Here is a 19,409-nt window from a genome sequence, read left to right as displayed (position 1 = left end):
TCCTTACAATTTTAATGGATGAGTCATAACTCATCAACATAAAATAGCTGAACCCCCAAATCACCAGACAGTTTTGTTAGGCTGAATGCCCATCTAGAAGTCCTTTAAAATGGTGACTGAAATATGAACATTGAAGGTATGCAACATCTCTCTGCTAGCTTGGGAATTCACAGCAAAAATGTCTCATGTGGTCTTTGGCATGCTCCAGTTGATTCCATCCATTTGAATGCCACCCAAAAGCACTAAACGTGCACACAGGAAGACAAATGCATGAGAACCATCCACAATGGGAGAGGTATTAATTAACTATTGTTTCAACAATGCTGTACAACAAACAACTCCAATATCTCCATGACTTATAAAAGCATTTATTTTTCTCACTCGAGGACTGCAGGTTGGCTGTGGTTCTCATGATAAGGCTTGGGCTTGGCTGGGCCAAACTGGACTAGGCTGGAGTCCAGGCTTTGGGCTGGGCTCAGGTCTGTTCCACATGTCTTCCTCATTCTGGGACCAGCAGCTACACAGAGGATGTTCATGTTCTGCTCATGGCAGGTAACAGAAGTACAAGAGGAGCAAGTAGAAACATTCAATAACTCTGAAGGCTATGGCTCAAAACTCGCACACTATCACTTTGGCCCACATTCTCTTGGCTAAAGCAAGGCATATAACCAATACCAATATGATGGGAAAATATATTCTGCTTAGTTTAGTGGGAGGCAGTACAAAGTCCCATGACAGAGGACGTGGTGAATAATTCCAATATAAGAAGAGATTGAAAAATGAGGAGTAACGAGCAAAAGCAAGCACAAGGTAACCAACCTTATAAGCTGGTCAAGTTGCTTGTGACACTACGCTGAGCTCCCTGATTGCTGCTTTAAAAAAGCAAGTCACCCCATCATGTAACGAATGACTCAGGCTATACAGTGGTATGACACTGTGCTCTCTCAATATACAATACTCTATAAAATACAAAATCTACATTGTGGTAATATAATAAAGGTAAAGATTTTACAAGCACAAGGGCCTTAAAAATTATAGTTCCCATGGCAAATATAACAGCTTTCTGTGCCTATATACTGTAAGGACAGAAGTCCTATCTTTAAACAGTAATGGGAAATCATGCATATTCAGGGATAAAGGTGAGGAGAGAGTTATGGGTTCAGTTAGAAAAATTACTTTGGGAATTTTATCTTATGGACTCAGGTAATGTACAGCATAACACAACAGAATGTTTAGTAGGCAAATGAATAAATTAATTTCCATTCAAAAAGAATGCAATGTTGTAATCCAAATCAAAAGAAATGCATTTTCTTAGATATATTGTGGAGAGCGTCAATATTTTATTTGTGTGTTTTTGTTTCAAATTTCAGCAGTTTTCTTTAACTGATGGTTCCTTGTTGGGATCTATTTCCTCATAAATGAGTCAACTTTGTGAACCTGGCAAACCAACATAATATGATTCCACTTACTTTTTAATGCACAGACCCTCCAAAGATCATCTGTTTTTTACTATTGTTTACCTGCAACTTTAGAATGGATTAATATGGGGTAATTTGAAGCTTGTCATTTAACTTGGCTTATTTGAAGGACATTAGATGTTATACTATATTTAATTAGTTAATTAGACATTAAATTTAATTTAAATTACACATAGAAACACCAGAAGTTGAAACACTATTCTATCAAATATACTTAAAGAACATAATGCTATTCCTTCAAATATAATGCTATTCCTTCCAAATTCTGTAGTGTCATAATAAGTGTCACATATGTAGCCAATTCCTGATATCCAATTATCAATTCATTTATGTATGCTTTAAGACATGAACAGATGCATTTCTGAAAAGCTGGAGTAGAGCTAAAATTCCATATATCAAACTATTCTCTCATTTAACTTCTATAGCTTATGTTAAAATATTGATGGTATCTTCCTAGGGCAAAAGACTTTAAAAGCATGTCTACAATCTGGGTTCACAAAGGGACTGTCTAGAGATGTCTGATGGGCTGCCTTACGATTCCTGTTAAAATGCCCATAAAGATACAGAAAAGGAGAAAGACCGACAATGGCACTGTGGACTTAAAATGAGAGAGGAAGAGTTGCTAAAGTCCAGGTGTAATTTCAACTGTTATATTGATGATGATGGACTGAAAACATATTCTTAAACTACTTTCCATAAGCTCTTCCCTCTGAAACAGAATATGACAGATGATGTCAAAAAACAGGAAACAAGATTGGCATCCCCCTCGCTCTGTGTGTTTAATTCCAGGTACTTTGCTGACCACAAACAAACGCCAACTGAGCCAGTGAGAGCTAAAGTCCTGTCGTTCACCTTCTCAGGAACATCTATCTCTCCATGCCTTCAGAAACAACTCACAGAAACAATACAACAGAAAGAGGAGTAAGTGAACAGAGACAAGTTAAATCTTGGGATTCTTAGTTAACCTAATGGAAAGTGCAATAAATAGGATAGAGGCAGAAAGGGCATGAGGAGGACTGCCTGCTGGGTGGGTAGATCTTGCTCATATCCTGCACTTTTCAAATAATAATTGCCACCTGTTTAGTCAGAGAAGCCAATGTTGACAGCAGGAGAAAAATACAACATCAGACCAGTAGATATATATTAATGTATTAGAGCAACAGTTCTCAATGGGAGCATTATTGGTTTTGGAGAAGTGGTTCTTTTTGTATGAGATAGTTGGCTTCACTGGCCCGTGGGCACTTGATTCAGGTAGTACCTCCTGTGTTTCACTTATTAATGTTGTGTAAAAAACTATCCCAAAGTTGGTGGCATAGAACAATAACCCTTTTGTTGTGTTCACAGATTCCATGCATCAGAAATTGAACAGTGCACAGCAAGGATGATTTTGCTATGGTCCACCCCATCTGAGCCTCAGCTGGGAAGACTCCAAGGCTGGGGACAAGACAGTGGCTGCAGGCTGGAATCATCTAAATGCTCCCTCAGTCATGCATCTGGCATTTAGGGTAGGAGGACTGGAAGACTGGGATTGCCCATCAGAGTGGCTCCAAGAAGCCCCACCATGTGGTTTAGCTTCATCACTGCATGGTAGCCTTAAGATAATCAGACTTATGCATAGTAGTTCAGGGCTTTGGGTAGGAGTGTTCCAGCGAACAAGGTGAAGTTGGCATGGGCTTTTCTGGCCTTTCCTTGAAGGTCATACAGCATCACTTCTGCTGCACTCTTGACTACAAGCAGGTCTAAGCCCACCCAGATTTGAGGTCAAGGGCAGACCCACTTTTCAATGGGAAGAATGCCAAGGGAGATATTGCATTATCTCTGGAAAATAGAATCTGCCTGTCATTAAGACAATCTGTATTTATTTCTATGGCTGCCACAACAAATTACCACAAATTTAGCCTCTTAAACAACACAAATTATTATCTTTTTGTTCTATAAATCAGAAGTTTGACACAGATTTCACCAAACTAAAATTAAGGTGTCAGCAGGCTGCATTCCTTTCTGAGACTTTAGGAGAGAGTGTGTTTCCTCTTCATTTGGATTGTTGCCAGAGTTCAGTTCCTTGAGGTTGTAGAATGAAGGTGTTCTTTTCTTGCTGGCTGTCAGCTGAAGGCTGTTTCCAGTTTCTAGAGGCCACCCAGTCTTTGGCTAGTGTTCCCTTCCTCCATCTTCAAAGCCACTAACGGCAGGCTGAGTCCTTCCCATTAACATCCCTCTGACCCTTCTATCATCACATCTCTCTTTGACCACAGCCTGTGAAGGAGGAAAGGTTCTATGCTTTTAAGGATTTGTGATTAGATTGGGCCCACGTGGATACTCTCTCCATCTCAAGGTCCATACACTTAATCACATCTGTTGTTTTTGCCATTTAAGGTAATTTATTCACAAATTCCAAGGATTAGGGCATGGACATCTTTGGAAGGGGCATTTTTCTGCCTGCCTGCCTACCACACAAACTAAGCTACCTACCCACTTTTTGAAATTCTCCTTTTGGAATGATTCTATCCCTGGTTAATATGCACTGCATTAGAGAGTTTGCACATTAACTTGACCTTTGGGTTTAAGTTTGAGAATAGTCAGGGACATTCACCCTGTCTCTTGGAAAACACTGGGCTCAAACAACAGTTCTCTCCAAATTCCAACATGAATAGACAGAAAAAATTCAATTTAGGGGTATATGAAAAAATAACATAAGGGAACAGAAACACCACCTTTTGATATTCAAAGGAAGATCTTGATTCTAGAAAAAAAAAAGTCTTTAAGAGATACATTAAAACCTTACAACATATACGCTTGAAATAATCGAAAAGAAGCCCAAGGACATGGCTTCTTTGTGAAGAGAACAAGACTGACACAAAGATAGCTATGAAAGGAAACTGAGTGGAATGAGAAAAAAAAAGTAAGAAAACCCAAAATAAAAAGCAGAATTAAAATCTACATAGAAGTGAGTAAAGGGCAAAACTGACACTGCAAATAATAAACCAGTGATGTGGAGGACAAACTTGAGAAATCCTCCTAGAATGTACTACAATAGATTTAGGAATTTTTTGGTTGCAAGCAACAGGATCTCCATTCACTCTAGCAAATGATCCTCCTTTGTTCTAAGAAAGTTCAAGTGGAATCTGCCACCTGCAACCAAAATAGTTCTAAAATAGTTTGAACAATAAATACCAAGTAGAGTTTGAATAATATCATTATTGAGGCTGATTTAATGTATATACATCAGAATTTGTGTTCCACAAATAGAAGTTGTGCCTTTTCAATTGTTCATGAAGTAATGTTCCATTTTTTCCTTCTTATAAGAGGCAGATGGAATTAACCAACTCTGATGATTATCATTTGACCTTTACGCATATTTAGTATATTTTTGTGTAAATGTATTACACTTCATTACAAAAAAAAAAAAATCCCCTCCCAAAAAGGGAAAACAACTCAGGGAAACTGGGAAAAGACAGAAGTATGGAGTTAATAAAGATAAAAGCAGAGAATAATAAATAAAAGCCCAAATAAATAGAATAATTGATAAATTCACGAGGTACCTCTTTGAAAAAAAGAGACAAAACATAAATATTAGTTTTTATAAAAAGTGAATATAAGAGCAAATAAGACGGAAATTTTATTGGAAACTTATCTAAACAATGTTATAAAACTAAAATAACTTTGATACCAAAACCTAAAAAATGTAATACACAATTTCATTTATGTAATAGGATCAAAAATCACAACTGACATAAGATGTTAATAAATTGAATTAATCAGTTGTATTAAAATAAAAATCTGCCATGATTTAGTTGTATTTAGGCTTGTAATGCATAGGTGCCCTAATATTAGGAAATCATATATACTTATCATATCTTTAGGACAAACTGAAAAATTCATTATCATCTCAGTAGAGGCTGAGAAAGTTATTTAATAAAGGAAACATTCATTTCTGATAGAAACTTTTAATGAACCAAGATTAAAATTATATCTCCTTAATAACTATCTTAAACAATAGCCCAAATAATTCTTAATAATAAAATATTGCAACACTGGTTCCCAAAATCTCATGGAACATTTATTCCTTCTTAGAAAATTGGCTAAATTTGGTAGTAGTCAGTGGGGACGTGGGTGAGAATAGATTAAGTTACACTGTCATCTTATAGGATATCAAGATAACTTTTAGGTAGAATAAAAAAGCAAATGTAAAAATTGAAACATTAAATTATCATAAAGATAAATTAATTAATTAATCTGTCCTGGGGAAGGGCATTCTAAGCATAAAAACTGCTTAAGAAATCACAAAGGATTAGTAGATTTAACTCTAATAAATTTAAATCTTCTGTAAGTCCTCAAACATTTTTTATTGGTTTTTTTTTGGGTCTTTATTTTCTTAGAATGTAAAACTTTAGGTTCACAGCAAAACTGAGGGCAAGGCACAGAGGTTTCCCATATACTCCCTGCCCCCACACAGCACAACCTCTCCCGTTATCAACATTCCCCACGCAGAGTGATACATTTCTTATAATTGATGAACCTACATTGACACATCATAATCCTCCAAAGTCCATACTTTACATTACGGTTCACTCTTGGTGTTGTACATTCTATGGGTTTGGACAAATGTATTATGACACATATGCATCATTATGATATCATACGGAGTATTTTCACTGCCCTAAAAATCTTCATTGCTCCATTTATTCATCCCTCCCCTCCATCCTTTACCTCTGGCAACCACTATCTTTTTATTGTCTTCATAGTTTGCCTTTTAAGAAGAAATACAAAGGGCCATTAAACTTATGAAAAATACAAGTTAAAGAAAAACAAAAATACTAATTGTTTTTTGGTCTCATAAGTAAATAAAAGATAATACTCTAAAATTATTGGATCCAAAAGTATGAACTTATATAAATCTCTTAATAGATATGCCAAATTGGTTAGAAGTTTCCGGTAATTTGGCAATATGAATTAAGAGATTTATAGAAATTCACATCTTTGGACCCAATAATTCTACTTCCAGTTATCTATCCAAAAGAGGTTAATCAGCAATGTAAATAATGATTTTATAGAAAGACATTTATCAGAAGATTATAGTAGATAAAGCATTGGAAATAACTTAAACATTAAACAAAAGGGAAATGATTAAATCGTTATGATATATCCATGAAATGGAATATTATATAGACATTACAAAGAATTTTAATAACTTGATAAAATACTAACAATACAATGTGGTATTGTAAATGGAAAAAGGATAGAAACTAATTTGCAGTATGATACCAATTGGTTTTAAAAAATTGTATACAGCTATATATATACTGAACGGCATTTATATAAATGTATATAATATAGCAGAAAAACTAGGAGAAAACCACCAAAATATTTACATTGGATATCTCTTGGTTGATAGCTTAGGGACAATTTCAACGTTCTTTATTTTTTTCATAGTTTCCAAATTTTCTATAGTGAACATATAGTATTTTTATGATCAGGCATTATTTTTATAATTACAAAAAGAGAAAAATTTAAAATTGCCTCTTTTCAGCAAGAACAGAGCATTCCTCCATCAAGTTACTGTGTGGCAAGTTAAAATCTGAGGCTTACCATTTTTCATCCTTGATGATGACTGATAGACAGTGCCTTCTTTCATTTTAGGATTACTCTGGACTCCCAAATTAAGGTTCCTCTGATTGCTCTCTGGGGTGAATTTTACAAGCTTCAAAAGACTAAAACAGTAGCATTATTCACCATAGCCAAAAGGTAGAAGCAACGCAAATGCACATCTACAGATGAATAGATAAACAAAATGTGGTATATACATGCAATGGAATATTATTCAGCCTTAAAAGGGAAGGAAATTCTGACACATGCTACAACATGGATGAAGCTTGACGATATTACACTATGAAATAAGGTAGTCACAAAAAGACAAATACTGTATGATTCTACTTATATGAGTACCCAGGATAGTTAAATTCATAGAGACAGAAAGTGGAATGATGGTTGCCAGGGGCTGGGGCAAGGGCAAAATGGGAAGTCTTGTTTAATGGGTAGAGTTTCAGTTTTGCAAGATGAAGCAGTTCTGGAGATCGATTGCACGACAATGTGAATGTACTTACTACCGAACAGTGCACTTAAAAAAGAATAAGATGGTAAATTTTATGTTAAGTAAATTTTACTACAATTAAAAAAAGAAAGATTAAAACAGAAAGAGAGAGAGAGAAAGAAGACAGAAAGGAAGAATAGAAAGCTCTATCTAGCACAGGCCAAGTGTATTGCACCACTAGCAGAACCTTAGAACTGTGCCACTGGGACCTCGCCTTTGATTACTGCAAGTCTTCATTTACTAAATCTGTTCCCTGCTTTATTAATTCTGTGAGATGAAAACTCTGCATATCAAGTTGTCATCAATTAATGGATACTTGAATAACTTGTAGCACACCCACACTGAAATAAGCTTTCTGAAAGCCACATTCTTTTGGGGGCTCTTAATCTGAAGACCAACACTGTGAAGTGGTCAGTGAATGTATTTGGCGGGTTCTCTATTTTCGTGCAAAATCCTGTGTGTAGCTGAATATGTGTATTTTTATAAAAGAATTCCCTTTGCTCTTAGCAGATTTTCAAGCGGGCCCCAAAGTTGAGAACCACTCTTGCAAGGAGTGTTCCCTACATGGTTTAATCTGCTAAATTTCACTGCCCACAAACTTCAGATCTCTCTCTAACAATATCTGAAAAGGTCTCTAAGTCAGGATTTAAAGGATATAACAGGTTGAGAGCAACTGACCCTTCACTATTGGAAATTCATGATGAACTATATTTTCCTCCATCTTTAGCATGAGCATGAGTACACAGAACCAACAAGAATAGTCTAAGTTTTAGTCAAGTACATTCCAGATTCCTCTGTTTTCTGTCTATTCAAGGTCTATTGGTAATTTTGGGGTTCTAAACTATTCTTGTGTTGCCTGGATTTGTGCTGGGAGGTAACTTTAAAAAAAAATCAAGACTTGCATTGTGAATATTTATCCATCTTTGCTTATGTGCTTGTTTAATGTTCACTTTAAAACAGTAGTTTAAAAATTTCTTGGCAGCGACCCACAGTTAGAAACGTATTTTATAGTATAATTTACTACATATATACTCTCACATGCATATATATGGAACAAAAAAGTCTCAAAATAATACCCTGACTGCATGTGAAACACTGACATTTTCTTTTCTAGTCTATTGCATTCTATTCCATTTCACTCCACTCCTTGCTATTCTACTTTAGTTATGAAAAGAATTGTTCCTTGTGACCTTCTAAATCAGTGGTTCTCAAATTTGGCTGTACACTAACATCACTTAGGGAGGTTTAAAAAATACTGATGCCTGGGTTCACCCCTCATTCCCAACCCGCTTTCCCCCACCATTCACACCACTGAAGATTGTGGCTTAATTGTCTGGGGAAGGACCTGGGCACGGGGGCTTTCTAAAGCAACCTCTGTGATTCTAATGTGTAGCCAGCCAGTGTTGAGAAACATGGATTTAAACCGATTTCACCATCCTCAGTTAGGTCTCATCTCTCAGTTTGAAAAACAGTCTGAAATGGCCTCTTTGATTACTTTGAATAAAATATTTTTTATTATGTTTCCTTTATTTTTTAAATAAAATTTATTTTCTTTTTATTATTTATTTAAATGCACCCCATAAGAATCTGAAGCTTGCATTTGCTCTTGTACCTTTGTACTTAGATAAGCTCACTTGCAATCGTTTGCAACATTGGGCTAGACCAGTGCTCTCAGTCTTTAATCTCAAACTTTAATAAGCATAAGAAGCACCTGGGATCCTTGCTATAATAAAGATTCTGACTCCGTATGTCTGGGATGGGGCTTGAAATTTGCATTTCTAATGAGTTCTCAGGTAAAGCTGATACTGTTGGTCCATGGACCACACTTTGACTAGCAACATATTAGATAAAGATGCCGCAGCTCTCCTTTTTAATTTGGTCTTTCTCTATTCTCTGGCTGGCTGGCTCTGTGCTCTTCCTCTTTGTTATTTACAGTTTTGCACAAATCTTGATAAAGCAAGTGGTATTTATTTCCTTCCTATTGATAGGACAAATGACCTCCTGATTGGGGCTCAAGATGACAGGGAATCCTCCCCTCAACACCAAATAGACAGATATATGAACATTAAGAAACTTAGGCGTCAGAGCAGTCAATATCCACTTCACTCTAGTAGTTTGAATGGGTATTCCAGATTCTATGTCTTGTATTGTGCAAGTGACACACATGTGTATCCACTTGTAACACAATAAATTTTCACATTTTAAGTATTCTTTCTAATCGTTGAAATTGAATAATACTTTCACAGCAAGATATTTGTACTTGTATTTAGCACTACTTTACATTAAGTTTATCTGTTTACAAGTCTGTCTCTTGCTAGTGTGTAAGCAATTTGAGGACAGAAACTATGCGTTACTCATCCTTGCATCTTCATAGTGCCTACTAGGCACTCAGTGAATGTTTGTTAAGTAGAATAGTGATAGTATTAGTTATTAATTACCATGATAATGCTCAGTGGTACCAACACAAATCTCAATGACTTAAACTAATTGGCATTTATTTATGTCATTAGTCTGTGTTTCAGCAATTTAGGTTGGACTCTGTAGATAGTTTGTCAGATCCAGACCAGATTCACTGCTGTGTCAGATGGTAGGCTCACTATTGCTAGGTGACAGGGGTGACTGGGTATTTGCCTCTCATCTACCAGCAGGCTAGCCCATTCATTTTCTCATGGTGGTGGCAGAAATGTAGGAGGGCAAGTTGAGACGAGTAAGTGCTTTGCAAGCTTCTCCTTGCACATATTTGCTAATTGGCCAAGGCAAGTTACCTGACCAAGCCAGGGTCAGACGGAGGGCACTTCAAAGTGATATGGCAAAGAGGGTAAAGAATTGGAGCTATTATTTGCAATTAATCTACCATAATGGTTTTCCTTTCCTCCTCCATCTTTATGATATCATCCCCCAAGTCTAGAATTCCTGCAATATGTGGAAACAGCATAATGATACTGAAGTCCTTCCTGATTTGAATTTTGAAACCCCTAGCTAGTTCTGCCATAATAGAGACTTGATCTGAAGTGATTTAGTCAAAGACATGAAGATCCTCATTTTTACTGGAGTGCAGCCTGGGTTTCATTACAGTCCATTCTCATGTCAGGTGTATCAGCTACAACCCTATCCACCTGCTGGTGTGTGATCCTTCTAGGCACTGGGCCAATATGCAGGGAAGCAGACAGCCATGTGTTTTAATCAGCATCTGTATCTTGATTTTTTTGAGTTGCTCTTTGAGCCATGTTAAACAAAAACATAAAAATTACCTTAAAAGCACCTTGATGAAAAGACACTGTTATCAATTTTCTCATCAGATAGGAGGAAAATGCTGAATGTGGGGGTAAGTGGCCAACAGCACTGACTTCACGAACCCAAAATAAAAAGACTAATAAATGCCTAGTTTAACAAAATGATCATAAAGGAACCATTGATGGTAATAACAAGAAAAACTAAATAACCAATGTCATTCTCACTGTCCCCTTACTCTTCTACCACCAGGAGATATATTACATGAAACATATGCACATAATTGAGAGGCAAATAGAATTGCTTCAAAAGAGATACTCAACTGACAGCAATAAAATTTAGACCAAATATCAGAAAACTATTAAGCCTAGCAGTAACATTGATTAGAGCACTATTTTCTTATTCAGTTAGTCCTAGGAGGACCATTGAGTTGCTATTTTGTTTAAGCTGTTGGAAAGGTAAACTAATCTTGTTTAATGGGTAGAAGATGCAGAAGCTGTGCTTTCTCTATTGCAAGGGATGGATGGGGGGTAGTTGAAGCTTCAATAAGATTATTGGGTTCAATACATTATTTATTTCCTGTAAATCTAGAGGCTTGTAGAGATACACACCTCAGCTCAGTGAAAAAATGTTCTGCTGGCCCCAAGTAAAACTGTGAAGTAGGTCAGTTTTATCTTCAGATCCCAGCCTCAGCCTTTTCCTCCAGGAGGTACTCCTTTGCAAATCATCATTCTGGATCCTCAATGGAGTCCTTCGGTTTCTCTTCCTATCAAAAAGACCTAAAACTCATTTCCATGTCATCGTGAATGATGGCTAACAGGTCAAAGCATTTTTCCCCCCAAAAGTGAATAAATTTCCTGAAAAAAGATTTTATTGATGAAGGTGTATATACCATTTCCACCCCTAAAATGACATCAAAGCAGCTGTCCTTTTACAAGGCAAGATCCTGAAGGTTAAAGGTCATTGTTCAGAAACAAAAAAGATACATAGCACATCAGATAGAAATGAAAGTTTAGGGATATCTGCTTAAATATGGCAGGTTGAAGACCTCTGACAGTTTTGCCCTTTTAAAATCCCACCAAAAGTACAGTGAATAATGAACCCAAATGGCAAAAACATAAGAAAGGAGACAGTGACAGATGAAGACTGTTAACAATATTTTAGGAGACTGACAGCAGATGGACTCGTGGTAACTGACTTGTATCAGCTTTCTCTACCCTGCCAAGTTTTTGTGGGATACAGGTTATGGTAGTGGTCATAGAGATGGTGGTGGATCACATCCCTTTCCTTCTACACTGTAAATTGCTTGAGGGCAGAGAGTGCTCATCTTGTGTATACTGGAAATGTTCATGAAAGCTCGTTAAGCCATAGTTTGACAGTAAATGTCTGTTGAATTGAATGGAAGGTTCTCTCAAGAACTGTGAAGGAGCTCAGATTTACCCTTCTTGTAAGCAAAAGGTTAGCCTGCCACACGGATTTTGACAGAAGACATGGGACTCCTGGGTCAGAGACAAAGGATTTTATTACTCATGGCACAGCAAGTAGCATCCGGTTCATATTCACATAGGGTCCTCTTGCCCTGCAAGTCCCACGAGGGTGATGCAGAACAGGTCATGTAGACGCCTATGCAGTGGGTTTAGGTCACAAGTGAGGAACCAGAGCTTAGGAAACACCAGTCTTTTATGATCTCCTTCATGCCTCATGCAAGCAAATTTTTCCAACCTTTGCCCTGGGTAGGGGGAGGGGGGCACAGTATCTTTATTATGTTGGACAGCAAACAAACCTCCCTCTATTCCAGAGAGAGACACTATCTCTGTCTTCCAAAGCTGTTTGTTATATGAACATTCTTGAAAAAATAGTGGATACAAAATTGTCAGTGCTCCTGCTCATAAGCCATGCAGAAATGCAAGAGATCCATGGAAAATTGTCTCCCAAGGGGGTCATGAGACTCTTCTGATTCTTCTGATACAACAATTTATCTTAACCACTTGAGCCTGTGAACTGGTCCTTACAGCCCCGTAGAGTTTTAACTGTAAACTGTGAAAATACACACAACTACCTTGCCAGTTATTTGACTATTTTCCTCAGTCACAAACCTACTTCTCTATAGGCTGCTCTGTGATGTTGGGACTGGAACTACAAAACCACATCTTCCAGCTCACTTCCAGACAGATTCTACCAATAGGAGGCATTGACGGGAGATTGGAAGGCAGAAGGATGGGATAACGGGCTCTCTCCTGGTTTCCAGCTCACGTTGGCATCCCCCTAGCAGGAGGGGACAGCTAGAGCTGGGGTGTCCAGCTTCTCTTGGCACTTCCAAAGCCAGCCTGCAGCTGCTCCTCAGAGGTATACATAGCAGCCATGCTGTTGGAGTAACAGCCCTATTTTACTTCTTCACCCCACTGCCCCATCAACTGACCTAGCACTTGCCACACCATCCCCAGAATCCCATTTCCATTATCTTCCAGCCCTGTCTCCTTGACCTATCTGGCATCCACCTGGCTACGCCCCCTCTTCAGAAATTTGAACAAAACTCAGCTCCATGGAGACGTTCCTTCCTATTGTCCAACCCCACAGAACTTTTAGGCTCTGGTAACACCATCTCTTCCTATTTGTTTTCCCAGCTCTGCAGGTGGTAGCTTTTCCTAGTGTTTTCTCTAGGTTACCTCAGCATCCCACTTTCAACCTTTCAATGCCTGCACAAGAAATCTCTGTATTAAATACCTCTGTTTGAAATAGCTAGCATGGTTTTTGCATCCCTAACTGGACTCTGGCCAATACACTACTCATAGTTAGAAATGATTTCATGTTCTGATCCAGTGTTTAAATTTTCAATGCTTTTAAATTTAAGGGTTATCTTTATCAAAGGACATAGTTCAAAATATCAAATAATATGATAGGCCCTTGGTCAGTGGCATGCTGCTTAATGATGACTGGGCTTTTCCTCTGGGTGTGATGGTCTATCATTGGGACTATGGGTAGGCTCTACAAGTGCATGACTGACAGCTGCGGATACGCTAGTTATTTGTCAGTACTAGTTTAGGCCCAGATGTTAAACAGTATACCTAAGAGCAGTGGTAGTCTATAGAGAAGAACTTTAGTTTTTCTTTTAGAAATATGTCCCAAGTATTTACTAAGAGGAGGATAACAATGGTATTCCATATAGGAAAATTTTGGTGGTTTTTTTAACAAGTGTATAATCCTACAAAAATTACATATAAATACTATTGATTGTTTCATTAATAAATGCCAGTTTGAAAACAATATTAGAGACCTGTTCTGCAACTTCATTTTTCTAACCAAAAAATACTGAGACTCCAATATATGTCTATGTGAAATCGCCCAGAAGCAAAAACATAATATACTGTTTATGGTTTTTAGATGAAAGAAAATTCAAAATAGTTTTAGTGGTAAATAATTTTTAGTGATAAATAATTATATGCTGCCTGAGCTTATAATACTTTAATATATTATTATTTTGCCTAAAACATGTACAAAAGCAATTTAATATCAGGTAAATATAGTTGTGGAGACAGATGCTATCCTGGATCACCTTACCCTTTAAATAAAGAAGGCAGGTTAATGCTGGTTAATTTTAACAAAATGCTTTCAAAGATGTACATAAGGAGGCATACCAACTGAATGTTATAAATGGTTTCTTGAGACCAAATCCTTTAAATCCTTCAAAAGCATATAGCCATTTTAATATTATCAAATGCTAGTTTAGTGTATTTCACTATCATCAGAACTGGGAATGAAATATTTGGGGCGCAACTAATAATACTCAGACCTTGCTCAAATTGTTTCATGACAGTCTACCTTTTATGAAGCGAGTCCTATCTCTATGAATAATTTGTTCCATAACCCAACTCATTCTGTCGGTTAAAATTTGGATATTATTGCATAATCTTGTTGAGAAAAATAGAGTAACATCTTGAACAGCCAAGTAACTCTTTTATTCATTTTCAATAATAATGTAAAAATGGGACCACAAATTGATTTATGCATGTGACACTATTTGAAATAAAAATGAAGAAATCTTCTCTTTTACAGGGTTCAATTCTTCAAGGAATTGCAGCAACATCCTTCTCTCTGTGTGTTCTGCTAATGTTTTGTTGAGTTTTAACCATTTCTTTGCTTTCACAAAATTTCCAATGGGATTGTCTGCTTAAAAAATGTTTATGCTAATGTAACATATATCTTACCTGAAGGAATATATAAAGGACAAGGAAAATAAACACATTAAATTGAATAAGTGGAATTGTCTTAATGACTAGAATGGATCATTCAGGGATGTAGCTGAATTTCACCCCTAAGTGCCTATTTCAATCATTCCCACCTTTTTGAGAGTGGATTCTTATTTACAGCTTCTCATTTTTCTCGCGTCCTTAATCTCTATCTGGCTCCTTTACTCCTGCCAGAAACATACTTATTTCTGCTCTATTCTAAATTAAAAGCCTTCCCTCTGCTCTGTATTCCCCTCAAGCTATTGTCCTATTGTTCTCCTCCACTTTGCCTCCAAATCATGAGCCTGCCAGAGTCTCTGCCTCCATTCTCTCACCACCTGCTCACTTAACTCTCCAAAATGTGGCTTTAAGCGCAACATCCTGAATAATCTCTAGCTCTTGCAGGGAAGGCCGTGAAATGTTATTAGAAAGGAGAACACAGAAGGCTCCAACCATATTGATAATGTTCTAGTTCTTTAAATATTTTTACATGTATGAAATATTTTATGTTTTAAAAAGTATCTCCCACCATCACTATTCTACTAAAACTGCCATCAATGATCGTCTAGTTGCTAAGACCGATGGCCTTGCTCCTTCTGCAACTTTCTACAATATTTGATGCTATTGATCAAACTTTCTTCATTTAAAAATCATTTTCTGACTATAAAGTATTACACACTTATCATAAAAAATACAGGTAATACAGTGAAACACTTACATTTATTTAAGTATTTAAATTAAATTCTTAAAGAAAAACCTTAAATCTCTATTATTCCCATTATCTAGAGATAACCACTGTGAACATTTTTTTATGGCAGGTGTGTGTCTGTATGCATATTTCTACTTAGTAAAATTTCCACTTTATAGTCTGAGTTTCCATCTTAATCTTAAATTAAAGGCATTTCCCAAAGTCACTATTCTTCAAAAACATGATTTTAAACAACTGCATAATATCCTGTCATGCAAATATACGATTATTTATTTAACTATCCCTGTTCCTTAGAACAATCAACTCTGTGGGTCCTCCAGCACAACATCCATTGAATACTTACCTTGTCCCAGGCACTGTTCAAAGTGTTTTGCATTTGCTCTCTCCTTTTGCCCTCACAACAGTCCTATGACGTCAGCACTACTACTGTTATTCCCCACTTGACCAGGGGGAGAGATCAAGGCATAAAGCAAGGCAGGTGTGGTTTCTACGTGCCGATGCTGTTTATATCTTTTGTCCTATTCTGTCTTTCCTATAGCCTACACTGGTAAACTTCTTTGACCTCAACTACTCCCTTTCGGCAGACTGCTTCCAAATCTAAACAGGTGTTCCCAACTTCTTTTCTGATCTCAGGGGTCTTATGCTTAACTGCTTCCTGATCTTCTACCCCAGGATGTTAACAAAACACCTCAAACTTCAGATGGCCCAAACTATCCTTTCCTCCCGCAAACCTGCTTTTATTTCTTTCCTTCCCCAGTTCCTTTAGTGGCACTCTTTTCCTTTTAGCGCCTGTGCATACCACTCAGGCATCATCTTTCCTTAGGTCTAATCAGTTGCCAAGGCCTGTCCTACCTCTTTTATATTTTCCACAGCTACTCTCATTTCCTCAGTCACTTCTCAAGTGACTACTGACTACGTCTCATCCGGACTATTTTAATAGATTTCTGAGGAATTGTCCTGATTTCCATCTCTCCTAGTGTCGATGCATCCTATCTACCATCGCCTTATTAATCTGGCTCCGTTCTGTTTACACATTTGCACTGGTGCAGCACTCTCCCAAAGTCTAAATCCCTGAGCCTGATATTTCAGACCTTATATCTTCTGGCAAAACCCACCATTTTAGCAAAACTGGTGTTCACAAACTCCTGTGCTTTTGCTCTTATTCTTTTTCCTACTTGGAGAGTTTTATTCACTCCTTCTCACCCCAATCCTCTCATCTAAGGATGTTCTAAGGATGCCCATCTGTCAATATCCATGTTAATGCCATTCCTCCATGAACCCTGCCTCATCCTCCCATCTGGGACAAATCTTTCAAAATTGAGACTCAATAATTTTTGACTTTGTCTTGTTTTTGGACCACATAACTTTGTAGAACTGTAATATGAGGAACTGTTTTGTGTCCCCCACCAAAATATAAACTCTTTGAAGGCAAGAACCTTGGGTTATACCTCTTTTTGGCCTCTATAGCACCTAGCACCGCGCCTGGCACCTCAAAAGTGCTCAGCAAATGTTTGTCGATCGTGAAAAATAATAACTTTGCTGACGAGTGCAACATATCCATAGCTTTAACTCTATTTCCTTCCGTAACTTCTATAATTTTGCCCTGCTTTACTTTCGTGCCTCACAGATAACTGGCACCAGTTCCTCTCCTGAAGCCCCACTTACAGTATTCTTCCCTCTTTTTGTGATAAATCCCAAACTATTAGGTTGATGTTTACCTGCTCACACATTTCCTTTCTCAGGAAGTCAGTGCTCCAGCACTATTCAGAGAGATAGATAATATTAGTGTGGACTCCTGGTTACAAGTGAGAGAAACTCAACTTAAACTAGTTTGAACTTAAGGGAGGCTTCTATTTGCAAGATCTGGCAATAGCCAGCAGAACCAGAGGAAGAGTTTCAGGAATCTGCTTGGTTCTGGGGATCTCAGAATTTGAAACTGGGGACTCCTTTGCCATAAAGACACTCTTTCCCTCTTGTTCTCTCTCTTGCTTCTAACTACTTTAATCCTGGCTTGGCTTGGCTTAGTTTCATTCTCTCCAACTGGAGGAAGATGCATTAAGATTTCAATTTCTTTCCCCAAACTTTCTAAATGTACCACACTTACCAGGTTCTCAGATTTATATACTCTCATAATATTCCTTAAAGATATTCCTTATCACTTTCCTCATTATCACTCCTTGTTTTGTATAAATTGCTGTTATGTTGAGCTTTCTCTCTCCCTTTTATTAAGGTAGTTATCCATTTACTAGTTTTATCAGAATTATCATAGGAGAATTTATTTTCCCTGTAAAAATAATTGGCTTTCTTAACTGCAGTTTTATTCAGTAGTGCCTAAATTCCTAACAGTTCTCCATAAGGTTTTTACTATGGGGAATTTAAATTCTTTTTATTTAAAATCTTTTTGGAGCAGTCCAATTTTCTTTAGCTTTGGCATTTCCAAATTCCTAGAAAATGACCAGTAACCCATCTGTTGCTAGATGCTTTGGAAGCCTCCCATAAGCTATGATGTGATGCAATGCTATGCTAAATTAAAATTTATATATTCTTTGATTTTCTTTTTAATGGCTATTAGAAAACTTTTATCTTTGAGTAATGGATTATTGGATATCCAACATGACATCTTTTTATCTTTCTCTGTTCATATTATTTGTATTAATCTACTTTTACATGATAAGATGAAAGGACATTCTGCATCTGAATTTCTAATGGGCTCCTAAATACATTCATTTTTGCATGCTCAAATATATATTCAGCATAAAGAAAGACCAGTGATTCAAAAAAAATATTACCTGTATTCCCATGTTTCAAAATGTTACTGGAATCTATTGGCAATATCTAAATAATCTGTATTGTGATGACCTGACTCACAATGTAGAAATATGAGAGAGACAGAATTTATGGATTTTTCCTTTAAAACATCAATTCTGAATAATGACAAATTAAATTGATTTTCTTGCTCAAAGACCACATTACCTTCTGTGTTTATTTTCTTTTTAAAAACTAATCTCAACTATAATAAATCCACACATAATAAGATTGTCTTAAAGAGAAACTTAATTAAATCAGAAGGGAAAGGAAATCTGTCTTTCTAGAATGAGAGCATATATATTCCATAATACATTTCCTTCTAGATCAGTGGTCTGTGAAGCCTTGTTCCTGATTCAGGGTTATCTACTGAGTGTCCTGTGAACTAATGCCGTGCGGTGGTAATGTTTATATTATAACAACATCAGCATTTAGTCTCTGGCATAAACTAGTAATCCATTTCTGGCTCTCATCAAAAGTAACTTTACATTTCCTGTTAATTTCAGTGACATTTATCTGACAGTGGAAATTGGGAGAAGATGGTAAGCAAGGTAGTTGGTGTCAGGGACTTCAGAAACTCTGTACCCATTAAGCAATAACTCTCCAGTCCTCCCTCCCTTCAGCCCTTGGTAACCTCTAATCCACTTTCTGTCTCTGTGAATTTGCCTGTTTTAGATATCTCATATAAGTGGAATCATACAATATTTTCCTTTGTGTGTTTGGCTTATTTCACTTAGTATAATGTTTTCAAGTTTCATCTGTGTTGTAGCGTGTATCAGAATTTCATTCATTGTCCCTGCACTAACACCTGTGCCAGTCTCCCTCTATTTTGTACGTGGGATGCTGCCACAGCATGGCTTGAGAGTGGTGTG

At 37.0% G+C, this 19,409-nt stretch overlaps 1 long non-coding RNA gene across 7 annotated transcripts in view; it reads right to left on the bottom strand.

The window, feature by feature from the left end:
• Positions 1-348: 348 nt before the first annotated feature.
• LOC106781807 (uncharacterized) overlaps positions 349-19,409 on the bottom strand; it is a 40,386-nt gene continuing 21,325 nt past the window's right edge. For all 7 annotated transcript variants that reach the window (XR_002800758.2, XR_002800757.2, XR_011427020.1 and 4 more), the window contains 3 exons: positions 11,409-11,563; positions 7,065-7,186; positions 349-539 (listed from right to left, as the gene is read on the bottom strand). This is a non-coding gene — a long non-coding RNA (uncharacterized lncRNA). The remainder of the gene's footprint in view (positions 540-7,064; positions 7,187-11,408; positions 11,564-19,409) is intronic.

Source organism: Equus caballus, chromosome 16, assembly GCF_041296265.1.
Source record: "Equus caballus isolate H_3958 breed thoroughbred chromosome 16, TB-T2T, whole genome shotgun sequence".
In the NCBI taxonomy this organism is placed as follows: domain Eukaryota; kingdom Metazoa; phylum Chordata; class Mammalia; order Perissodactyla; family Equidae; genus Equus; species Equus caballus.
This window is presented reverse-complemented; position numbering and strand designations above follow the sequence as displayed.